This window comes from Narcine bancroftii, chromosome 2 (genome assembly GCF_036971445.1).
Source record: "Narcine bancroftii isolate sNarBan1 chromosome 2, sNarBan1.hap1, whole genome shotgun sequence".
NCBI classification, from domain to species: Eukaryota; Metazoa; Chordata; class Chondrichthyes; order Torpediniformes; family Narcinidae; genus Narcine; species Narcine bancroftii.
In genome coordinates this window covers 43114843-43138294 of record NC_091470.1, presented here as the reverse complement: position 1 = coordinate 43138294, position 23452 = coordinate 43114843, and the positions used below count along the sequence as shown (strand labels likewise).

General features: G+C 42.1%; 1 protein-coding gene and 1 long non-coding RNA gene across 5 annotated transcripts in view; one reads left to right on the top strand and one right to left on the bottom strand.

Moving 5' to 3' along the window:
* The window catches only part of eml1 (EMAP like 1), a 197169-nt gene that overhangs the window by 35776 nt on the left and 137941 nt on the right, over nt 1-23452 (top strand). The window lies entirely within an intron of this gene.
* LOC138753446 (uncharacterized) overlaps nt 1-23452 on the bottom strand; it is a 90091-nt gene that overhangs the window by 46686 nt on the left and 19953 nt on the right. The window contains exons 3-5 of one of the 4 annotated variants that reach the window (XR_011351179.1): nt 20090-20140; nt 16290-16331; nt 5319-5405 (exon numbers count right to left, since the gene is read on the bottom strand). This is a non-coding gene — a long non-coding RNA (uncharacterized lncRNA). Of the gene's footprint in view, nt 1-4921; nt 5243-5318; nt 5406-16289; nt 16332-20089; nt 20141-23452 lie in introns of those variants that run through there. The other 3 variants (XR_011351177.1, XR_011351176.1, XR_011351178.1) reach the window with 3 other exon arrangements.

Here is a 23452-nt window from a genome sequence, read left to right as displayed (position 1 = left end):
GACCAACAGACAAAAGGTGGTAATTAGACATGGATAGGAGGACATGAGGAAAAGTGAGAATTGATCAGGGGTAGTGGTGGCTCTGTGAATGCAGAGCTGGTGAAAAGGAGACAGAGGGATAGGGAATGAGAGAGAGAGAGTGAGACAGAGCTAGAGAAAATAAGAAATATAGATAGAGGAAGTAGATAGGGGAGTGGGGGAGGCTAATGGAAACAGAAGTCAATCTTAATGCCATCCAGTCTATGGTTTTATGTACTGTCAGACTTCTCCAGAAGTCACCACCCACAAATTGGCAGAAGAACACCTCATCTCCCATCTAGGCACTCTCCAACTGGTTGGCATTACATAAAATTCTATGGTTTCCATTAGACAACCCTCTTGATCTATCCCAGGTGTGGCCAACTATGGCCCATTGCCCATTTTTAAGTGGCATGTAAGACCATAGTCTCAAATAATAAATACAGTGTATGAACATGCACTTCTTAGCTTCAACACTAGATGCCACTGCCATTAGAACAATACTAGGCTACCATTGCACTTCTTAATTTCAATAGTAGATGCCGCCACACAGTTAAATAAATAAATAGATGCATAGAAACAATCCTATTTTTCTTGCAGTGCAACTGGTTGGAAATTCCCAGGCTTAATATTGTTTGGCCCACGACTCCTTATATTTTTCTGTTCTTGGACCACAACCAAAAATGTTTGGCTACCCTGATTTATCCCCATTTCTCCTTTCATTCGTCTCTCTTTCTTTCCTTTCCCCTCTATCTCCTTTCCTCCAGATCTGCATTCACAGAGCCATCCACAATCATTTCTCACCTTTCCTCTCCCGTCCTATCCAAGTCCAGTTATCTCCTTTTGTCTGTTGGTCTGTACTCCTCCCCCTGCCCTTTCTTTCCTACTCCCCAGCCTTTTTATTCAGGTGCCTGCCTGCCTTTTACTCATACCTTGAGGAAGGGCTCAGGCCTGAAATATCAGTAATACTTCTCTTCATCCTATGGATACTGCAAGACCTGCTGAGTTCCTCTAGCATTTCCACATTTTCATTCCAACCACAGCATCTTCAGAATTTTGTGGTTCACACTCGTCTTTCGAATTCACTGTTCTCTCTATACATTAATTGTGTTAGCAGGTCTATACATTTTCAATGTTAATAATTCCATATGCAAGGCACTACTGTCACTCACATGTTTTCTGGATGATACAAATGTGACTTTTTGAGAGGCTTTTGCACAGGACCCAACCTCTCTATGCTTAGTGGCAACAGGACCTTGTACTAAAGTCCTTCCCCACAAAGGTTTTGCATTGGCTGCACCAAGCTCAGTGCATCCTTTGGTAAGCAGCATTGCCTTACAGTGGTACTGGAAGGCCAACAAGGTTCAGGCTGACCAAAAAGCAGCTGACACTGAGCTGATCTTCCAGTAGTAGCTGATGCTTGTCTTGTTGTTAAGGCCTTAAATCAGCGAAACATCTATCAGGTAGCTGCTTGGGTTGAATCTCAGCAGGGATCCTTGCAGTCTTTTCCAAACCTTCTTTGTATTTATTTCGGTGTAATTTTATCAGGTGAAGATTTTAAAGGTTATCGAGCCACAGCAAGTAAGAGTTAAGCCATTATCTAGATCAGCGTTTTTCAAACTTTTTCTTTCCACTAACATACCACTTTAAGTAATTCCTATGCCACGGGTGCTCTGTGATTAGTAAGGGATTACTTAAGGTGGTATGTGAGTGGGAAGGGAAGGTGGAGATCCACTGCTCTGGACCAAATTGTTACTGAAATATTTTGCTTGAGAAAAATTGGCCCATTTACTTTGGAGTTATGAAACCGTACACATAACGAGTCAATTAGGTACGATTAAAATAGTGGTTTTCAAATCTTCTTTCCTTTACTAATCACAGACGACCCATGACATAGGGATTACTTAAGGTGGTATGCGAGTGGAAAGAAAAAGTTTGAAAACCCCTGATATAGATGATGGACCAAGCTCAAGGCCTTCTCCTGTCCTTATGTAGCAATAAATTAAATCACACTATTAGTATCTGTGCAAAGATTCAGACAGATTGAAAACCTATTAGAATTAGTGGGCTGTAAAAGTAACACAAACTATATTGGAGCAAAGGACAAAGAAAAAAAGGATTGGATGCTACGTAACAGCTATTAAGATAGTTGGGCCTGGAATGATACAATTGGGTCTTGTTTTAATTCAAAAGCACTGCAACATTGTGCTATTTGACTGATTCCTTACCAATGAAAAGCCTTGACCTTGCGGATTGCGGAAAGACATTTAGTTGGACATCAAGCAGTGACTTTGACAAGTTGCACAATTAGCTGTGATTTTCTGAGTAGTCCATCTACACGTATTTCAAATGCATAAATTGGAGGATAAATTCCACCAATCAAGCTTTTGTCAACTATGATCAGAAGGCATGTGGAGTCTTGTACATTTGCATAACCAAGGCTGTAAAGCGTCACAATTGATTTAAAAACTGCACCTCAACAGTATTTTCCATTTCTAACTGTCACCTTAAACTAGGTCTTAATGACATCATCGTGTTATTACTGCAGCTTAAAAGGAGATTATGTAGAGAACATGCCATTGTTCTTCTTATGCCTTCACTATATTAGGCAACGGCTGAGTTAAGCCAACTGGACAAAATAGATTGCATGCAGAGTCCTGTAGTTTCCCCCAAACGTGGGTTCATCACAACTTGATTCAAGTGCAATGAATATGAAGCCAATACCTGAGGAACCAGTGCAGATGGCTCATCACGCAGTTCTGCAGCCAACTCCAGGTTATTTCTTTCTTAATCCAGTTTAATGCTTTGGTCTGGGACTGAATATTGTTGAATTGTAAATCAGAGTTCTTACTGGTACTTCATGGATGTGATGTAAAGAATTAATTAGAATTTCCATACATCTTTATCTGAATTGTTTATCAACTATAAACAATAATTATTGATGCACCAAATTATGTGTATTTGGCAATGAATGAAAGGGTCTGTCACAGTTGTTTTGAAACTTGGCAGTGACACAATGGGACAGCAGAGCCCTGTTGACTGTTGTTGAGTGGGAAGGTCATCAGTGGATCCCACTTGCATGTGGACCAGACTGCCTTGGTGCCAGTTGTCAACAGTTTGAATCTGTAAATGTTTACATCTTTGCACAAGAGCATGGAACAGTTAGCATAGCGGATAGTGCAACACTATGACAGTGTTGGTGACCCAGGTTCAAGTCCGGCGATGTCCTTAAAGAGTTTGAAAGTGAGCTGCGTGGGTTTTCTCTGGGTGTTCCCACCCTCCAAAATAGATGGGGTCATAGATTAATAGGGCTTCACAGGCCGAAAGGGATTTCTACTGTGCTGTATCATTAAAATTTAGGAATGCCGTGGTTAGCATTGCAGTTAGCACAATGCTATTGCAGTGCTGGCGACCCAGGTTCAAGCCAGCACCGTCTATCAGGAGTTTGTACATTTTTCACATGACTGTGTGGGTTTTCTTCAGGTGCTCCGGTTTCCTCTCATGTTAATTGGTCACATGGTGCATTGAGGTGGCACAGGCTTGTGGGCCAGATTGGCCTGTTATCGTGCTGTATCTCTAAATAATAAAATAAATAGATTACAAAATAAAAATAGGTGGGATCTATTTTTAAAAAAATGTTTAAGTATGACCACTGCTCACTTTTTCCTCAGTGGTTGAACAAAAGAAAATGAAACTTGCACAAATTGAGCTGTTGTCTTCAACCTAATTAATTGTCTTTAAAAAATCTCATACGAGGTTTCCATCCTTAAAACTATTTTCCTTCAATAGACTTTCTGGCATTATCTGGAAAGTAACAAGTTAATATTCTCTGTGACTTAATTTAGGGGGAGTGAATGGACAGGCAACCATTTGAGAACACTGCAGCATTGAGCCAAACTGAGCAGTTATAACATTGCTGGAACCGCCATCCTTGCAGAAAACTCTCTGACTTTGTCAGCCTTGATCAATGGATGTGCAAACACCAGGATGCTCTTTATTGACTACTGTTCGGCATTTAACACCATCATCCCCTAACAATTGATCAGAAAACTCCAAGACCTGGGACTTAACACCCTACTGTGTCACTGGATTTTTGATTTCCTCACCTCCAGACTACAATCAGAGAAGATTAGTCAGAACATCTCCATAAGTAAACAAGCAACACAGGGCTACCTTCTTAGCCTCCTGCTCTATTCACTCTACACCTACGACTGTTGCTCGGAATGACACACTATCTACAAATTCGCTGACGATACCACAGTAGTGGGTTGTAATAAAAAGGGGAGATGAGTCAGCACACAGGATGGAGATTGAAAACTTGGCTGATTGGTGTACTAACAACTTCGGACTTATTATCACCAAAACCAAGGGCTGATTGTTGACTTAAGGAAGGGAAAACTAGAGTTGTATGATCCAGTGATCATTGAGGAATCACAGGTGGAGATGATGAACAAATTTAAGTCCTTGAAAGTCACTATCTTGGATGATCTTTCCTGGACCCAACACACTAATGGTATTGAGAAGAAAACACATCAGCGCCTCTATTTCCTCAGGAGTTGGTTTAAGTTTGGTATGATATCGGAAACCCAGTAAAATTTCTACAGATGTGTGGTGGAAAGTGTGTTGACCAGCTGCATCATGGTCTGGTATGGGGACTCCAATGCCGCTGAGCATAAAGTCTGCAACAGCTAGTGGACACAGCACAGAACGTCCACGGGGAAAGCTGTCGTCGGAGAACATTAGCAATCATCAAGGATCCACACCACCCAGCACACACTCTGTTCTCGCTGCTGCCATCAGGAAAGACGTACAGGTGCCACAAAACTCGCATCACCAGGTTAGGAACACCTGCTACCCCTCCACCATCAGACTCCTCAACCACAAACTCAGAGACTCATTTAAGAATTCTTACTTGTACCCTTTATTGTTATTTTTTCCTCTCTGCATTGCACAGATGGATACATTTCTTTATTTGTTTACATGTGCACATTGTGTACTGCTGTTTTTGCACGAATAAAAGTGATAATTCTGCCACGCCCGCAGAAAAAAAGAATCTCAGGGTTGTATGTGACGTCATGTATCCACTGTGACAATAAATCTGAAATCTGATGTACTTATTGCTCTTCAGAATCACTAGGATGTGCTTTGAAGCTCCAATTCCAAGATGAGTGAGGATATTCTATCAGCGGAATCATAAAACCTAATGCTTAGATTTTCTGGATACCTAGAAAATACAAAACATTCTTCACAACATTTATACACTGACCAATACAAACAAAACACTGGATCTGATGAGTTACCTTATTCTTGCTTAAATGGGGAGCTGTGCTTTCGTTCTCTGCTGGAAAATTACCTGCCTGTGAATAACTTCAGTGCACACTGAAGTTCTGAAAGAAATTGTATAAATTAGATTAATTGGTTTGAATAACATTTAATGTTGGTTAAATAAGGATATGACATAAATAAAAATGGATTGCTTCTTCATTGCGGAGATACGGTAAGGGAAGGCTCCAGTTTAGTTTCGGATCTGGAGCCAACATCTTGATCACTGTCAGGATACCGTGAGCACTTTCTCTCACCTCTGGATTCAAGTTCCATACCACAGACTTGAAAACTAGTATCTAACTTGACAACCACTGCAATTCCAGACCATATTACACCAGCATTGTTCAAACTGTCTATTTCCAGCTCTGCCACATTTTTTTTGACTCCACTTTGGTCTCAGTTCTCTTGCCTGCTGAATTCCTCATCCAAGTCATTAGATGAACATCCACTGCACTGCTGAACGAGTTACCTCTTTGGGGTCATTGAAATGTCTACTGCAACAGCTGGTCTTCATAGAATTGATTGAAACAGTCCAAAGCCTTCAAAACACCAATTACATCCGCAATGCCATATAGCACTCAGTCAGAATATCTCTTTGTGACCTAAAGTTCCACTCACACATTTCCCTTGTGCTGCTGGTTTTAAGTTGTTTTGCCTTTATTTTGTAGTTCTGTGACTCAATCTCAGTAATCTTCTCTAGATATTCTATCCTTCTAAATTTGTATGTTGTTCCAATTTTGATCATTCCAAATTTAAAGACTCCAACACTAGAAGCCGTGATTTCAATTGGCAAGGCTATGAATTGTGGAATTCCTCCATCAATATTTTTTGTTACTCTAATTCTCTTTTCTGCTTTAAGATGTTTCTCCACACCTGTTCCTCTGAACAATAGTCCCCCCCCCCCACCACTCCCTCCCGATTTCTCTATGTGCAGTTAAAAACTGGTTTTGACTTTGCTCTCTGTATGTTGTTTATATTCAATGTGCTACACAAAGACAGGTTGTTGTTGTTTTAGCTTTGTAATGCATGATCTGAATCTTTCAGAAGCAGCTTATCTGAGGAGATTGTCATTTCTTTGAGTCTGGTTAATGCGATCCCAATCTGCCAGTCCTGATACTACCTTGACAATAGCCTGCTGTGTGCCTTCAATTGCATCAGTTTAAGATTTGGTTTTAAATTTGTTGAGAATTTTCAATTAAATCATAATAAATCATTAACTATCCAAGTCAAGTTTTTGTCACCCCAAAGTAAAGTCTGACATCTTGACGGCTGACCCATCAAAAAACCTGGGGTATGAAGCCGAGGATTTGAGTAAGGTTGAATTAAACAGCTAATGCAATATCTGGTGCTGTTTCCTGTTAATGAGAAAGCCTGCAAGCTCATTTAAAACCTCTTGATGCACAAGTGGAATCAGTGAAGACCTAATTCTGAATCCTGGAGGATTACATTCACCTTCTATCAAACTGAGATGATCTGACTGAGATCTACATGGCCCTTCACATATAATTAGGATTTTGGATGTTTTGAACGACTTCAGCTAGTTCCATGGAGACCAGATTAATAGGCCTCACTTATTCACAATGGGAAAGCATTGCAAGGAAGATCCAAAACTCGATTGATGTTTGACCATTTACCGTTACTCAGAACTCAATTGTGAGCAGAACTTGTGCTGTTCACCGACTCTCTCAAATTAGGCTGCCTCCCAAATAATGGGCAGCGAGGAATAATTAGCATCTGGAAGTGAACCAAATATGAACCACCAGCCATGACACAACACAAGTAGAAAATAATTGGCCCATGATCACTTAACTTTAAGTTTATTTAAGGAAAGGGTGATTTACAAATTTATGTTATGAAGGTATTGGGAGATTTAATAGTAGAGATAATGTAGTTAATTCTGGAAGAGTAAATTAAATTACTGCAACTATATAAATTACATTTAATTTAGTCTATCTGTATATTTCAAAGGAGAAAACTGTTGTAGAAATGTTTATTTCTCTAGCTTTTTTATTTGAAGGCAGCAACTTAAAAGAAAAAAAAACTGTTGAGCAATATGCTGACATTTAAAGTTCACTGGTTTAAATCTTAAACCTATTCTGGGAATGAGGTGATCATCTGTTCCTTCTGAGTATTGTCATCACTCGACATTTTCTGTACAATTTGGTACATTTGAAGTGAAGGGAGTATGATAGTTTTCCACCGATGCTATTGGCCAGGTATATTAGTATAACAAGAGTACACTATTTGGCGACATGCAAGACCAACTTTTGTTTCCTAAAAATTGGCTCAAAAATATTCCCCAGTTGAAGTTGAAATTGAGAAGGTCGCTGGTTACTCGCTCAGCTTCCAAAAGCCAGTGGAGGTGCTGCAGCTGTCCAAGAAGCAGGCCCGCAGCTTTGTGGACCAACTTCCCTTGGGTGGCCCATGCTTTCCAGAGCCACCACCACTGCTCACTTCACCCGGTGAGAAGGCTGACTACGGCGACCCCCGCCAGCAGCACAAGAGGTGTTCACCTGTTCGCCAACTTACCCATAAATACACACAAAACAAAATTTCTTCATATTCCCTGCTGAAGGGGGTGGGGGGGGAGGGGGGGCTTATACACCCATGGTCTTCCATGCCATCATATATGGTAATTCATATGCCAGTCCTTTATCAAGAGAAAACATGGTAATTACAAAGGATAGTTTGCCTGAACAGGCAATATTTTAGATGGGTTATATATGTTTATCACAATTATGTCAATATAGTCTTATCCAGTTTAATGGTAGTAAAATGGTAAATTAATCCAATTCAATCTACTGCTAAACACCTAATAAATATACAATCTCCCACAGAAATGAATTTAGGTTTCAAAAATGCACACTGTGGCAGGTGTGGGTTGAATATGCAAACTGCACTGGTTTAGCCGGTCTCCACCCTTCCACCCATGAATCTAAGTTCTAGTCCTTAACTCCATCATCCCCAACCTTCTGAACCATTTTCCCCTTCACCCCACAGTCTTTAGCCACCACTTAATCACCAAGTTGACTCCAGTCCTATTTGGTCCAATTAACTTCTGACCTACACTTCATCCCTGAACAAGCCCCAGTTTCAGTCAGTGCAGACTAGAGTTTCTCACCTTTGCACTTGATTTAAGTAAGATACGAGCCCAAGCACAAAGAAAGGATTAATAAAGTAGAATCACTCAAACACCAGTTGCTTTATACTGCTGCGGAATTAGCAAAATTTGGCATTTTTATAGAAGTAACATTTCAGGAAGAGGAGCAGTCTGGTTTTGGAATACAAAACTAAATTAGCTCATTGTGCCATATGTTAAAAACAAAACAAAAACATATTGTGAATTTATAGTATTTATATTCAAAGGTATTAATGAGTGTCTGAGCCACAAATATTAAATGAAATTTCTTGGCATTTCCTCCTTCAGCGTTATTTGTTGCCACTGTGTCATAGCAACTGCCTGGACTTACAAAATGTTACTGTTCAAGTTATTACCAAGGAAACAGGGAGAGAAATATAAACAGATAGTCACCGAGAACATGGTTTTATCAGCACATTTTAATCAAATGCACAAATATTCTGCAACATAAATGACACTTGGTCAGGTTGTGGGGGTGTTCATTTAGCTTCCCTATATCACAGAATTGTTTCGTACAGTAATGGGCCATCTCATCTCCACTGACAGTCATGTCTGTCTAATCGCATTTGACTGCATCGGGCCCATATCCCTCCATGCCTGTCCTTTCCAGGTCCAAGTGCCTTTTAAATGTCGTCATTGTATCTGCTTCTACCACCTCCTCTAGCAGCTTGTTTCAGTTAACAACCATACTCTGTGTGGAAAGTAATTGCCATTCACTGCATAAACAGTGACAGGTTACTCTATCCTTCATTCCTTTCTGTCTTTGCCTAATTCTCCACTTAACACATTTGTCTATGTGATGCAGATAGCCACTGTCTTTTTCTTGTAAAAAAACAAACTCCTATTTGCTGGAGTAACTCAACAGGTTGAGCAATGTCTGTGGGGAAGGAAGGAACTGTCTATGTTTTGGTGCCAAGTCCTGTATTGGCACTGGGAATGGAGAGGGAAGATAGCCAGAATAAAGAGGAGGGGCTGGAGGGAGCAGAGACAGGCCAATGGCCAACAGGTGGACCGAGGAGGGATGAAAGATGATGGGCAGATGGAGCCTGATGGTGAGGGGTCAAGTTGGGAGATAGAGGCAAGTGTATGATAGGTGAAAATAGACAAAGAGAGAGAGCGAGAGAGAATAAAAAGGCAGGAAAGGAGAGAAGAGGGTGAAGGCAGTTAGAGCTGATGGAGGGTGATGATCAAGAACACAAAAGCATGATAAGGGGATAATGGGTACCAGTAAGGACCAGATGGAGCCAGATAGGGAGGGGATTTGAAGGGTGAAATGTGTGGATAGCAAATGGATGGACTGAGGAGAGGTAAGGGGATAAATGAGCGATGGAGGCTGAAGGCAGATATGAGAAAGGGTACCCAACTCATGGCTGCACTGCAAAATTCAGCTCCAAACGAATCATCAATTATACAGATGGTTCAACAGTAGTTGTAGTGAGGCAGGCGGAGGCCCCTGTCCGGGCAAGAGCGAAGGGGAGGCGGCGGCCCCGGCCTCGGTTGAGTGAGGCAGGCGGCGGCACCGGTCCGGGCACAGGGAAAGCAGCGGTGGCCCCGGCCCCGGTCCGGGCAGAGGGTAGGCGGCGGCGGCCCCGATCCGGGCAAGAGCGAAGGGGAGGTGGCGGCCCCAGCCTCGGTCGAGTGAGGCAGGCGGAGGCCCCGGTCCAGGCAGAAAGTAGGAGGTGGCGGCCCCGGTCCGGGCACAGGGAAACCAGCAGCGGCCTCAGCCCCGGTCCGGGCAGTATGGTCCGACCTAGGAGGGGAGGCAGGCCCCTCCAGCCCGGGTAAGAAACCTGCATAGGAGAAGGCCACTCCGATATAAAACCTACGACCCAAGGACCTCGCTGCCACGTCCCAGCTTGCTTGGCCACGGCACACGAACCATAGGTGTAAAGGGTGGGGCCAGTACTGCGCACACTGCACTCCACCTAAAAGCTCCTTTGCGCAGGCCCAAGGACAGGTCCACGTCCTCCCCCTCCACGTCCTCCCCCTCAAAAGAAAAAAAGATGCAGCTGACGTGGACTTTTACCCCTCCATAAATCTTCGTCCGCGAAGCCAAGCCAAAGAAAACAACAGTAGTAGGCCTCTTCAGCAATAATGGTGAGTCACATTACAGAGAGGAGGGTGAAACGCTTGTAAAATGGTGCAAGAACAACAACCTGAGTCTCAAGGTGGACAAGACAAAGGAAATGACAAAGGAGGTCTCTCAACACTTCCTCATTAGTCAGGAAGGCGCAGCAGTGCCTACAAGTCTTAGGAAGATTGAGGAGGACAAGGCTACCAGCTCCCAACTTGACAACCTTTTATAGGAGCACAATTGAGAGTGTCCTGTCTGGCAGCTTCATAGTATGGAATGGCTACTGCAAAGCATCATAGCAGAAGTCTATAGAGGATCATTAAAACAACTGAAAGGATCACTGGGGGTTTCCCTTTCCTCTATAGATGAAATTTATTGGGTACATTTATTCTCTAAAGAAGGCTCAAGGAATTTTGGAAGACCCTTTCCATCCAGCACACAATATCTTCAACCCACTACCATAAAAAGAAGGTAGAGGAGCATCAAAATCAGGACTGCAGGGCTGGGGAATAGATTCTTCCCGCAGGCTGTGAGACTGGTGAACAGTATCCTGTAACCATGTCAATTATCCCAAATATTGATATATACACTATTTATTTTTATTATTTATATGATCTTTATGTACTATCTATTGTGTTTTTGTGTACCATGGTCTGGAAAGATGCTGTTTTGTCAGGTTGTATATTTACAATCAGATGAACTTGAACAAAATGGGAGGATCAGATTGGATCAGGAGAAAGAGTTGAGCACAGGAATACAGGTGATCCAGAAATGAAAAATAAAATATTCATATCATTGAGATGGAACCATGGAATTGTACTGCATAGAATCGGCTCTAGTCGATGCCAAACTATTATTCTGTTGACCCATCGACTTATACCTGGTCTGCAGCCCTCTGTACCCCTCCCATCCATGTACCTATTTGAATTTCTCCTAAATGTTGAAATCAAAACTGCATCTACCACTTCTGCTAGCAGCTTGTTCTGCATCCTCACCACCCTCTGAGTGAAGTAGTCCCTCTGATGTTTCCCTTAAATATTTCAGCCTTCATCATTAACCCATGTCCTCTTGTTCTTGTCTCACCCAAGCTCAGTGGAAAACGCCCCCTTGCACTTATCTCTCAAAATTTTGAATGTCTCTATCAAATCTGCTCTCATTCTCTGATGCTCTACGGCAGTGGATTTCCAACTGCCCCCCCTAAACTCACATACCACCAGAAGCAATCCCTATGCCATAGGTGCTCTGTGATTAGAAAGGGATTGCTTCAGGTGGTATGTGCGTGGAAAGAAAAAGGTTGAAAATCATGGTTTTAATTGTACCGAATTGACTCGTTATGTGCACGGTTTCATAACTCCAAAGGAAATGGACCAATGACAATTTTTCTCAAGCAAAATATTTCAGTAACATTTGGGTCTAGAGCAGTGATTCTCATCCTTCCCTTCCCACTCGCATACCACTATAAGCAATCCCTTACCAATCTAGGAGCACTTATGGCATAGGGAATGTGAGTTTGGAGATGGGGACAGCTTGAAAACCATTGTTCTAGGGAATAAGTTCTAACCAATTCAACTTTTCCTTTTAACTCATATCCTCAAGTTCTGGCAACATCCTTGTCAATTTTCTCTGCACTCTTTCAATCTTGATATATTTCCTCGAGGTAAGTGAATGAAAACTGCAAACAATACTCCAAATTTGGCCTGAATAGGCCTTCTACAAATTCAAAAATAATATACCAATTCCTGTACTCAATACTTCAAGCTCTCTTTATGACCCTACCTGCCTGTAACATCACTTTAAGGAATTATGTATCTGTATTCCCAGATCCCTCTATTTTACTGCACTCTACAGTACCCTACCATTTACCATATAAATCCTACCCTGATTTGTCCTCCTAAAGTACAACACCTCACACTTGTCTGACATCTGCCATTGTGCATCCCCTTTTTCCAGCTGGTTCAGGTCTTGCTGCAAGCTTTGAGAGCCTTACTTGCTACCCACGACACCCTCAAACTTGGTGTCATCTGCAAATTTGTTGATCCAATTTCCCACCTTATCATACAAATTATTGCTATAATGACAAACAATAATGGGCCCACCATTGGTCCCTGAGGCATGCAACTAGTCAAAGAGGCAATAAACTATGAGCAATCTCTGGTTTCTCCCACAAAGCCAAAGTCCAATCCAATTTACTATCTCATCCTGACTACAATACAGATTTTGGTCTACTCTGGCTGAATACGAGGTTTTGTTCCTCTCGTTTATATTGAACTTCATGCCAGCCAGTGGAGAAGACAAGGACAGAAAAGGCTTTTTACCTTCAATTTCTCTTTTTTTTTGCCATCACCTGTATTTTTACCCCTTCTGTACCCAGGCATACTTTGACACTCATATGTCTATGACTGCAGGGTTTGGAGAATCCGGTTCTTGTTATCCACTAGCAAAGCCCAGTAGGTACTTCATAGATTTTCTGCAAATCCCTCCAACTTTTCCTTTCAGAGACCATATGTGTAGGTTGTTGAGACTATAATTGCTGCCAGTTATGGGTGGCATTGAGTCAGTCTTATAGAGTTGATAATTCCCAGAGATACCAGGAGCTTCAAAACAAGGATGGGCACCTTAAAACCAGCAAAAACTGACACATGCTTACAACACACACATGATGTTTGTAACCCATAAACACTCTGGATGCAAACATAACCCAGTCACTAAACTTTGACCACACCTCACAGAACAAATATCACATGAACAAAGTCTGGATAAAAGCAGATTAAAAATGGAACCTTAGAAATTGGCAGTGTTTTGTGGCTCACTGTGCATTGTTGGACCAAAGCCCTTCTGTTGGGGCAGTGTGAACAAAAAGGCTCTGCAGGAGCTGTCATGCAGTTGGCATCTCCACAAAGAGAAGAAGAGCTGAGAGTTCTCCATGTCCTATGTGAATTAGCAAGATGATTGAAAAGGTCATGTGTTTGACTCATATTAAAAATGATTGCTATTTAAACAGTGATTAATTTTGTCTACCTTTCTCTCTTTGAGACATATTTTATGTGCCCCTTTACTCCAAATAAATTCCAAAGGGTATGAAGGTGAGAGTTGCTTCCAACTTTCTGTCAAAGGAGCTAGATGCAGTTGAGAATGAGTTGCCCTTCCTTTACACCACCCAATTCCAAATATGTACAGTGCTCAGCTTCCATTGGCCAAATTTTTGCAGAGTCACAGCTGGAGTGAAGTGCCAAGTGAGTGAAGAGTGAAGACAGCTCATGTCTCGTCACAGTATCTTGACTCTCTAATGCACTTCAGCACAAAATAGGTTTTCTGTGCTGCTTGATACAGTAAATATGGTTTGTGCCTTCTAAATTGCTTCAGGGACATGCCATGGAGTACAGGTTTCCAACTTGCAACATTCTGTAGTTCACTTCTTTGAGAAACTATTGGGCTAAATACTATTTTGGGGCATGGTATCTCCAATCATTTTGTGGTGACAGTTGGAATATTCCATCAGTGTGTGGACTTTGCTACGAGAGGGGCGAACAAGTTGGACCTTGTGTATACGAACATTTCCGACACATATTGGGCGGAACCCCACCCCCACCTCGGATATTCAGACCACATTTCAGAAATGCTAACCCCAGCATACAGACCACTCATCATATGCTCCAGACCAGTTCTGCAACAGGTTAAAACTTGGCCAGCAGGGGCCATTCATGCACTTCAAGACTGCTCTGAGCATACTGTCTGGCACATGTTCAAGGAAGCAGTAACCGATGGTGACTGCATCATTCTGGAGGAGTATACGGCATCAGTGACCAGTTACGTTAGTAAGTGTGACATCACTGTGCCCAAGACCATTATTACTCGCTCTAACCAGAAGCCATGGATGACTGCAAAGGTGCGTGTGCTGCTCAGGAACAGTGAAGCTGCTTTCAGAGCAGACAACAAAGTAGCCCTATCTATTGCAAGAGCCAAGCTGCCCAAGGACATCCTGGAAAATAAGGACTCGTATCTTTGAATGTTGTATATTGACTTCAGTTCAGCATTCAATAAAGTGCCTGTGACGAGGAAAGACCCAGTGTGGGTCGACGAAGCCTTAGAGGCATTCCAACAAATGAAACACACCCTGGCTAATTCCACGTTACTCGTACACCCAAGGACAGACATTCCCACCGACTTCATTGTCGACGCATCTGCCACCTCCATTGGTGAGGTACTCGAGCACCTAGTAGATGGGCAATGAAAACCCCTGGCTTTCTTCAACTCCATTTGAGGCCACCAGGGAGCTGCTGGCATTTTACCTTGTGGTGTGCCACTTCATATACTTCCTCGAGGGGAGGCCATTCACGGTATTCACCGACCACAAAACCCTTAACATACGCCTTTTGCAAAATTTCGGAGCCCTGGTCAGCCCGGCAGCAGCACCACAGGACCTGCATCTCTGAATTCATCACGGACATCCGACAACGGTCCAGCAGAGAAAACATCATGGCATATGCCCTATCGAGGCCCGCAGTTCAAATGTTAGTGCCAGGCCTAGACTACACAGAACTTGCACAAGCACAGGAAGCGAATGCCGACACTCACACTCTGCGCACCGCCATCACTGGTTTGCAACTACAGGACGTCCAACTGGCACAGAGCAGAAAGACACTACTCTGTGATGTGTCCATGGGGAATCCCCACCTGGTGATCCCCACTTCATGGAGGTGCAGGGCTTTTAACTCAATTCATGACCTTTCCCATCCCTCCATCAAGACCACCATACTATGGTTGTTGGTCGTTTCATCTGGCATGGTCTGCGCAAGCAGGTCAGTGAGTGGACACAAACATACGTGCACTGCCAGACCGCCAAGATCCACAAGCACATTAAGGCACCCATTCAGCAGTTCGAGACACCAAGTCGCAGGTTTGAACATATACATGTCATCAACGTGGGGCCCCTTCCAGTCTCCAGAGGTTACCATTACCTCCTCATCATCGCCAACTGCCCCCATTAGTGAGACCATAGCAGACACCTGCACCAGAGCACTGCTGGCAACATGGATATCCCGCTTTGGAATCCCCGCATATTTGACTACGGATCGAGGTGCACAGTTCACTTCAGCCCTATGGACAGAGTTGGCCCGCTGTTCGGCGCTAAACTACACCACACAACAGCCTACCACCCCCAATCCAATGGCCTGGTTGAATGTTTTCACAGGCACGTCAAATTGGCCCTAATGGCCTGGTTGACTGGCCCCCAACTGGGTGGATGAGCTACCTTGGGTCCTCCTCAGAATCCATACAGCCCTAAAGGAGAACCTCCAGGTGTCATCACCTCACACTCCCAGGCAAATTCCTGCCAGCAACAAGTGACCAGGAGTCAGAGGCTGCCACGGTGCTCAAACTGCTCTGCAACAGGATAGGCAAGCTCGCGCCAAGCCCACTTCCCTCCATGGTCAGAGCCCCTCCTCTGTACCCAAAGACTTTGTGTTCTGAATTTGTGTTCATCCACAGGGGTGCCCACATCTCACCCCTACAGCGTCCTTATGAGGGCTCTTACAAGGTAATCTGCATCAACAGCTCTGCATTCACTTTGGACATTGGAGGTAGGGAGAACCTTTCACGATTGACTGTTTGAAACCGGCCCACCTGGACTTCAGGCGAACCGGCTCCATGTGTCACGTGCACGTCAGTGGAGCAGCCACATCAATCATGGCATATGCAAACCAATTAAGAGGAAGAATGAAAAATTACAATTACCGTAATACTTAAATTATTCTTATTCTTTGAAATGTTCCATTCCTTAAAAAGAGTGATTGAGAGAGACTTGTCAAATTTGAGGATAGATTACTGACACAAAAAATATCTAACATTGAACCATAGCTTTTAGAACATGTATCAATTTTATCAGGTTGCATATCAAAACTTGGTGTTATTACTGAAAACCTTTCTAAAATGTTTCATTCACATAGCTAATATCGGAAACATTAACTTGCTGTCAGCTGGTCATCGATGCTTTTATACTCGTGTTTTTCTTAGTCAGAATAAATTATCCTGCACTCCATGTACCGTCTTCTCATTTTAACTGCCAAATTCAAGTCTGTTATAGTACAAAAAAAAGCAGACACCATTTTCTGTGACAACTAGATCAGATTTTATAAATTTAAGAATGGGAGATTTCAGTGTCCAACATTCTACATTCAACAGGCACATGTAATACCTTGAAAGAATGGTTGCTTTGAAATGTATAGGGTCACAATCCTTTGCCAGTTCCAAAAAGCACCTTAAATTAAGGTCAATACTTCAACAAATATGGAATAACCATGAGATGCTTCTGCTTCCTCTCTCCAAAGGCAAAGTGTGATTGACAGAAATGATCAATAGTTCCCCTCGTGATACAGTCCAAACACGCTTTGATATTATTGCCAATATTGACATTCATTTCCTATAATGAACATAAATGCAATTTTCTAACACAATATTTATCCATGACATTCAAGATTCTATTTTAAAAAAAGAGAACAGAGCTCATTTCCTAATTTAGATTGTGAAAACAAAATGCTGGAAATCTGAAAAATAATCAATTGCATGTTGGAAATTCTTAGGTTGGGCAACATTAAGTTATTGCTTTCATCACCTTTCTTAATAGGTACTTTCAAGCAGGGAAAACACCTGTCTGTAAAGGCAGAGGCCCTTCGCCCCTAAGCCTAAAGATGCAACTTTCTGAATGCTCTGTGGCCAGCTCTGAGGTGCCAATTGCAACCCTTCTTGTGAAAGGATAATCAGCGGAGCACAGCGCTCCACCGCCTGACCTGAATGTACAGCTGCTGCAAACGGCTGGTTAGGGGGCAGGCTGATGATGTCATCAACCCGCGACCCATCTCCCCATTCACCCCTCTCCTTCCATGACCCCCTCAAGGCAGGGGTGGCGGGCGGGAGCCATTGGGGCAGCAGGGGCTGTCGGGGGAAGCAGGTGCTGGCAGGAGCCATCGAGACAACGGGGGCTGGCGGGAGTGGTTAGTGCAGCCTCACCAAGCTACTTTGGCCTTCGGGGCCGCTCTCTGTGGCTCAAAATATGGCAGAGCAATGGCCAAGTTGCAGCTGTGTGGGGGATTATGGGTAGGGAAGACGGCCATTGCTCTGCTGCATATTTATGATAGGTGACACTATGGCACCAGTTGCCCCACCTCCATCTGCTCCAGAGGGCACTATGAGGCGCCTCTCCATATGAATGGGACATTGGAGCAGCCTTTTAGGGCTGCCGTCTGAAAGGTAAGTTCTAAGTTTTTGATCCACTCTTGCAGTTGGCCTTCAGGAGTCCTGGCATGAAATGGCCTAATGTGACAAGATGATCTGCAAACAAGTTTTTAATTCAACTAGTCAATAATTTATTTTGACACTGATTTCATTCCACCTATTTAGTTTTGAAACACATTTTTGGAAATATTACCGAGAATGCTTCCAAAGTGTAAATCAGACCAAAGGTAAAGTTGCTCTTTGGCAATTGTATAGAATGGGCGATCAACGGCCTGTCTTGTGCTTCTACGTTATTTTTTTCCAATCGTATGATGGCAATATTACTATTGTTAATATTACTCTTCTGTTAACGACACAAATTTTACCTCAGTGAACATGCAGTGTAGTATAGCACATGATCATGGCCCCAAGATGCTTTACAACTAATGAGAGAATTAATTTTGAAGTATATTCACTGTTGTAATATGTGCAAATTCAGCAGCCAATGTGTGCATAAAAAATCAAATTAATAAATAATTGTACAGTTCTTAGCAATGTTTGCACATGGAGAAATGTTGGGCAAAACACTAGGAGAATGATCTACTTTTCATTGAATAGCACAAAAATCAAATATCTTCTCCAAAAGCTGGCACCTCTGAAAATATAACACTCTGTATTGACAGCACGATGTGAAAGACAAAAGAATATGTTCAAATATATGGAGGGACAAACACATCAACCTTTGAAGTTTAAGGCAAGAGTACTACCAACTGGACCAAGTTAACATTAGGGGGCAGCCCTTAATGGCCATCGGAATTTAGTATAAGAGAAACACTAAAGGCGCAGATTTAAACAAGAAAATCTGCAGATGCTGGGGTCTAGAGTAATATACAAGAGTGCTGGAGAAACTCAGCAGGTCACACAGCATCCATATGAAGTAAAAGGCAATCGATGTTTTGGGCCTGAGCCCTTCATTTCTGTTGTAATTACCATTGACTTCCCATGGATGCTGTGTGAACTGCTGTCCAACTGGTGGTTCTTTTTTTCGCAAAGGATTTACAAAGTCCTTTTGTTTCTAGACATAGAGTTCTACATTCTTCCTCCTATCTTGGATAGAGGGCCATTGTTGATAAAGATTTCTGAAGCGTTCTCATCACAAAGCCAAGCCTTGGTACTCGAGCAATGATTGATACCATCCTATTCTGTTTTAGCAAAAGCTGATTACCCTCAATACCATGAACACTCACAAAGACATAGCCTTAGAAATAATTTAATCAGTAATTTAGAGCTGGTTGACAAATTATTTGGATAAAATCGATATCTTTTGGAAAACAAAGCCCAATATTTTAACATAAAGAGTGTGGGTAGCAAAAATAAACAGTAACCATTTACTTCAATTTCCACACTGATACAGGAATAACTAGTTTTAGTTCCTGTGGTTATTCAGTTGTTTTCACAATAAATATCATATTTTGCACACACAATTTCTTAGCAGAGAAGAGGCACTTTCAAGTGACAGAAATATAAACACAAATTGCTGAAAATATTTGGCAGGTCATTACTGAGTGAAAATTAGATCACATCATGAAGTCCAACATTTCAGACAGTGGCTGCGATCTTGGTGACACAGGCCCAGCATCTGCAATTATCATCTATGGTCTGACAATGTTCCTACTGCTCCAGATGTGGAGGACTTCAGTGAGCTTCTAATGGCACCCCGAGTAACCCCACTCGAAAAACTCCACTCTAACCTCTGAAATGTGGCAAAACCATTCTAGTTGGCCAGTCTGTCTGAACTTTATGTTTCTGAATATCATCTGAATATCAAAAATAATTTAAGTTTAGACATGCAGCTTGGTAACAGTCTCTTCCAGCCCATGAGCCCATGCCGCCCAATTACACCCTATAGACCAACAATCCCAGTATATTTTGTAGGGCGAGAGGAACCCTGCGCAGACATGGGGAGAACATACAAAGTCCTTACAGACAGTGCTGGATTTGAACCCTGGTCGCTAGCGTTGTAACAGCAGTGTGCTAATTATTGATACTACACCAACAGTGCTGCCCTTCTGTCCACCAATGTTACACAGTAGCTGCAGTGTGTATATCCCAGGGAACTTTGAATGCAACTTCCAAACCCATAAAATATTACATCAAGAAAGACTAAGACATCAGTTGCTTTTGAACACCACTAACTATACCTCCCCCACCAAGATACAAACACATCCTGTCTTGGAAGTATATTGCCATTCCCTTAAAACATTTCTGAATCACCAAAGCTATCAAGTGAACAAACACATAACTTTACAAAAATAGAAACTTACCTTTGTTTCAAACACTTCCCTGCAACCTTTAAATCTTCATTGAAATCAATCCTGCAAAATATCCAAGAGTCAATTTGCCAGCTGAAGTATCTCATCAAGTTGGAGTACCACCATTGAAAACCTTCAGTGATAGAACATATTGAAACATGCTTCACCTATTAATGCCAAATAAGTTTGTGTCCTTACTATTTGACTAGAATGTCCCACATCTTGTAATTTGGTACGACACCAACAACCTGAGTCTAATCATGAACAAGACAAAGGAGATGATTGTAGACTTCAGGAGGATCAGGACTGACCACTCTCCACTACACATCAACAGCTCTGTGGTGGAGAGAGTGGAGAACACCAGATTCCTTGCAGTTCACTTAACTAGAGACCTATCGTGGACACTCAGCATCTCCTCACTTGTCAAGAAGGTGCAACAGTGACTGCTCTTCCTGAGAAGGCTGAAGCAGGCAAGGCTACCAGCCACCATTATGCCATCCTTCTACAAGAGAGTGTCCTGTACGGTGCTGCATAAAAATAGATTGAACAATAATCCACAGAACCCTAAGTGGCAGAGAAGGTCTCTGGAATCTCCTTCCCCCTCACCCTCCTATCAATGACGTGATCTATAGGGATTGTTATCTGAAGAGGGCACGCAAAATTATTGAGGACCCCTTCCACGCTGCACACAGCAATTTTCAGCTGCTCCCATCAGGAAAGAGATACAGAAGAAAACATCATCAGGCTGAGGAACAGCTTCTTCCCACGGGCAGTGAGAAGGCTGAACGACCAAAGGAACTGCTCACACTCACCCTCCAAGACTCTCATATTCATGAAACAATGTTTATTTATTATTTATATAGATGGATACATGTAGATGCATATATGTATTGTTTGTGTGTATTTGTGTTATGTCTGGTTGTGTTTTTGAATGTTTTGCACCAAAGAGAGGAGAACATTGTTTCATCACGTTGTATTGTGCAATCAGATAACAATGAACTTACTTTGACTTGCTGATATCCTGGTCTTGCTGGCATTTTAATACGTGTTTCTGGTTGCAGTTCAAACTATTGATATTGATTCTGATGCAGTAAAACCCCTGGTGTCCAGCACCTGAGGGATTGGCAGATGCCGGATAAATTAATTTTCTGCTTGCTTGAGACTGCATGTTGCATAATTGGCAGACTAATGTTGAGGCGTACCAATATTAAACATGTATTTTTTTTATCCATTTACTTTCTGCAATTTTTGTTTGCTGGTTGCTTGAGGCTGCTGGTTGCTTGAATTCCACTTCAATGTATTTACATTCCCTCCAGATCCATCACATTGTCTCATTTCTTATTCTTGTGCCAACATCTGTCATTCTATTTCTACCTTCCACCCTTTGTTCCTCTCACCTCTCCCATTCTTTTATCTTCAAAGGTTTGTTTGTTCATACTTCAGTTGTGATAAAATGTCACCAACATGAAATACAGTGTTTCCCTCTCCACAGATGCTGTCTGACCATTGAAGGCATCCAGCATTTTGTTTTCACTTCAGATTTCAAGGATTCGTAGATTCTGGCTTTTCTCTTCACAATGACAAATCTAGCTGACCTTCAAGTTAGCAATAATGTGGCATAGTGAACCATTCACTGAAACGGACACTGACATCCCATAAGAAATATTTCTTGGAAATCTTTAACTATGACTGACAGCAAAGAAAGGTTGTACAATTGCACTGATCTTTATTGAGCTCAGGCTCAATTCCTTTACATTGTGTAATGGCTTTAGCATTGCCGAGCAAAAACAAAAGTACATTTGTCTTTATATATTCATAATATATAGTCTAAAACAAAACAGAAAAGTAGGTGACAAGAAAAGGGCATAATATTAATTTCCTCCATTACTAATTCCTTTCCTAAAGTGATTTTGACCACTACCTATTTATTCCTTAAGATATTTTTCCTTAAGATACAGAAGGTGGTAATTTGGCCCATTGAGTCCAGATTCTCAGAACAATCCCAATCCCTTCTTATTTCCCTGTAACCTGTTCTCTTGCCTGGCTTACTCCTTCTGGATTCTCCCACATGAGGCGTACTTTACAGAAGTCAATTAAACAAACAAACAGCATGTCTTTGAGATATGGATGAAAGCAGAGCCCCTGGGGAAAACTGGTGAAATCAAGGGAGCACGTGCAAACTTCACACAGGCAGCACCAGAGCTCCGAACTGATCCCACAATACAAGGGCAGTGAGACAGCCATTAATTTATCGAGAAAACAGAAAGAACCATGCTCGTGATCGAAAGGCAAATGTAAAAAGTCAGTCAATTAAATTTGTTAATCCAGTGATTGTGTGACAGCTTTCACAGATTTGTTTTATGTACATTTGTCATTTCATTTGCTGATTCTGGTAGAAAATTTCAGAAAGTTGTGCAACAAAATGAGGGTTCATGTTTATACTCTTATGTGCAATCACGCCAATATCTATCTGCACTGAAGGTATTTTTGGGAACGTTGACTAATTTTTTTCCAAGGAGTTCAAGTTGTTCCATCCATTTCACTGCATTAAAATCCTCACTCTCAATTGCACACCCAGCCTCCTACATTTCTCATCAAGATATACTCACTCCTTCCCTCTATCAAGATTCCCAAACTAAATTACATACATCATTTTAATTTTCCATTCCCTCTCTGCTCTCTTTTACTTACAGAAAAATAAGAAATGGAGCAGACCATCCGGCCGGTCAAGCTTAATCTGCCATTCATTAATGGACTCAGCTTCATGTACCCATGCCATTAATGCTTGCCACGAGCTCTCTGATGAGAAGCTGAAGGGCATGTTTATGGCACACTTCTGTTTCAGTGTAGGATTGATAGTGGTCCAATTGGAATTGTTAGTGTCCACTAATCAGACTCCATGAATAATTAGGATTCCAAAATGGCATCCAAGGCACAAATGCACATTTCTGATGTAATGCCCACTGGCACCTGTATTCATTAAGAATTACAATTCTCCATGATGCAAGATGCACTACCACTTTACTTTGCCTTGTGAAATAAGCATTTCAGAAGAAGATACTAAGCACAGGAGGTCAACAGCTTAGACAGATGGGGTTCAATGAAGAGGGAGGAAGAACATGTGCACAGCACAAATGGACTGAAAAACCTATTTCAGTTTGCTTCTATGCAGAAAGCAGACTGAATTAATGGCAGTCTCTAAGATAAAGATCATTAATGGCAACAAACCATGTGGGATTTATTGAGATAATATACACAAAGATTATAACATTTTCAGAATGGATGTAATGAAATTTCCATGCTGCTAGGTTCTGATAAATAATATGTACTCAGCTGACTAAAGCTTTGAACATTGATTTACTTAGCTTGGCTCCT